We start from the raw sequence: 2,500 nt of genomic DNA, 5'->3' as shown, positions 1-2,500 counted from the left end.
TGTATGTATGTATGTTTGTATGTATGCATGTATGTATGTAAGTATGCATGTATGTATGTATGACTGTATGTATGTATGTATGTATTTATGTGTGTAGGTATATATGATTATGAATTATCACTATAGTTAGTAAATACCCACGAAATGTAGATTCACTGGGTAGAAGTTGAATTTAGTGCTCCCTCAGGAAATTTGTTATTCGATATTTGGTGAAATGTTATATCGTTCCCCTCGCATAGCTGCCAAATATTTCTTTAGTGTAGAAAAAATGAAGCCATATATTGGGATGATAATGATTTAAAACTATTGGAATACTATACGAACGTCCTAGAGAAATACATACATACATACATACATACATACATACATACATACATACATACATACATACATACAATACATACAATACACACATACACACATACACACATACACACATACATGCATACATACATACATACATACATACATACATACATACATACATACATACATACATACATACATACATACATACATACATACATACATACATACATACATACATAAATACATACATACATGCACACATAGATACGTACATACATGCACACATAAATACATGCATACATACATACATACATACATACATACATACATACATACATACATACATACATACATACATACATACATACATACAAGCATGCATACATACATACATACATACATACATACATACATACATACATACATACATACATACATACATACATACATACATACACACACATACATAGAAATGTACATATGTACATTGGGAAAAGGCTAAAAAAAGTGTCCTAAACATAACCTAATCTAACCTAACCTAATTAGCCTCAATAAAGTTACCCAAACACTGCCCAAAGGATAATGATAACCAATCAACAACGAGGGGACAACTGCCCTACTAAAACCAAGGTCCCTCTGTTGCACCTCCGTTCGATCCCATACCACTTCCCTCTCAGTGGATCGAAAAGGCAATCCCCTTCCTGGCAACTCAAGAACAGTCCATTCGTACAATGTTAACACGGTAACAATTACCCATTTTCCCCGTACAGGGTAATAATGGCCCCTGTTCGTCTCATCATCAGACTCAAGGACCACAATTAGTTGACTGCATCTCCAACCCCATAAAGCTGCATTGTATTCTCAAACGTACCTGGCCTTACCAGCCACCCAGCTGACCCATACCAAAAAGTAGAGGACCCTGATCTATGCTTCCCAAGATTCTTTGTCGTGAAATCTACTAATAATGATTCAATAGTAAAGAAATTGTACATGAGAGTATATGATTAATTTGAAGACAAATGCAGAGCCCCTACCCCCACCTGCTATGTGTGGCTTCAAGAAGAATCCTTAACAATAGAATAAGAATCAAGAGCTCAGTATTATAATCAACCTAAACAACCCTGGGAGACATCCCCTCCCCACCCCCCAAAAAAATAATAATGTTGCTTAAAAAAATTAACATCAATGCGAGAGTAGTTCACATACCCATCAACACAGAAAGAAATAAAGGGTATAATAAGAAGATAAAAATTAATAAGAATAAATGGACAGTACAAAATACAATATAAAAAGTTCAATACACCATACTAACAATGATACTACACCAAATCTAGGGTCACAAAATAACAAAAAAATCCACTATCTCTTCACAACTTTCTTGAAAAGATGATAATAAAGATAGATAAAATCGATGAATAAAAAAGATAGAATTCTAACTTAACTATAATTGTTTTTTATTAAATAACCCAGTACAAATAATATAAGAAAATGTTCAACGGATGGAACCACAAGTAGACTACAGACCAAAACAACTACAGACGGTGGAAATAGCCACCATGAGATTTGCTGACACAAGAATCCTTTAATATCATTAAGAAACAACAAGCCACGAGGTAGAATATCACCTTGCCAACACCACATAAAACTGGGCTCATTGATACAATCTGTCAAACCGTTGAAGCATGATAAACTTGCATTTCTTTATCTCAGATAAAAGAAAATAAAAAAACAAGTTGTCCCGAGATCAAAGAAGGCACGTTCAATGGCTTCAGCTTGATCATATCACGACTGACAATAGTTTCCAAGCAATAATGGATGAAGCAATTTGAAGCTTGATATACATTTAGGAGCATATGCAACGATCTGACGGGAAAACACGTACACTACCGGTATGAGCCCTCAGTGGATAAATTTACCAAATGCGACCAACATCTGGACTGTAACATGTCACTCAAACTATGTTCTCTGCATTCAAACCACTTTTTTTTTTTCCAGAGAATGTTGAGGCTGTCAGTGACGAACAAAGGGAGATATTCCATCAGCCAATAGCAGAAATGGAGACTGTACGAAGAGAAATAGTCCAGTCATGCTAGCTGATTTCTGTTGGAATTTGTTACGAAACAAGCCAGACCTGTCACAAATTAATGATGAAATATGAATAAACACACAAATTCATCTTTAATCGTTTGCG

This window comes from Oratosquilla oratoria, chromosome 38, assembly GCF_046742065.1.
Source record: "Oratosquilla oratoria isolate Oo_2021 chromosome 38, ASM4674206v1, whole genome shotgun sequence".
NCBI classification, from domain to species: Eukaryota; Metazoa; Arthropoda; class Malacostraca; order Stomatopoda; family Squillidae; genus Oratosquilla; species Oratosquilla oratoria.
The sequence above is the reverse complement of the archived record's forward strand: the minus strand, read 5'-3'. Positions refer to the sequence as shown.